The sequence below is a fragment of the Barbus barbus genome, assembly GCF_936440315.1.
Source record: "Barbus barbus genome assembly, chromosome: 42".
In the NCBI taxonomy this organism is placed as follows: Eukaryota; Metazoa; Chordata; class Actinopteri; order Cypriniformes; family Cyprinidae; genus Barbus; species Barbus barbus.
In genome coordinates this window covers 14879063-14879721 of record NC_136720.1, presented here as the reverse complement: position 1 = coordinate 14879721, position 659 = coordinate 14879063, and positions in this window count along the sequence as shown.

The following is a 659-nucleotide window of genomic DNA, read 5'->3' as shown; positions in this document are numbered from 1 at the left end:
TAAATATGTATTTGCTGTCATGGGGTGGAGCACTTTTTTAAACAAATAGTGCACCCAATTCTGTCATCATTTACTCAGTATGCTCAAGTTGATGCAGTTGCAGTTGGAAACAGTTGTTGGTCCCACTGACTATGGAAGAAAATACAATGGAAGTCACTAGGGATCATTTCTTCTATGTTTAAAAGAAGAAAGAAATTCATTTGGAACAGCATGAGGAAATTCAGTAAATGATGACAGAATTTAAATTTTTAGGCAAACTATTCCTTTAAGTTTGCCCATATTCTATTGGTTTGTTTTCAGCTCACAACATTTTTTCCTAAGGAAGTGTGTTAGTGTATATGTGTACTGAAGGGATAGAGCACACATAGATGAGGGAGAGGTGTGCTGGGACTGTGTATTGTAATGATATATGAGAGGGTTTGAACTCCACTCCCTCACATTTACTTCCTGCTCCGCTGTCCTATGAACACACTTTACGCACATTCATCATTAGAACATGCCCTACTTACTTTAGACATCATTAATTCATTCATGCCTCTCCTCCAAACAAATACTGTACACACAACATAAAAATGTCCTCTAAGTAAAAAAGTAAAAATTCTCTCACTTAAATTTCAGAATGTATGTGTGCATGTGTGTGTGTGTGTGTGTGTGCATGT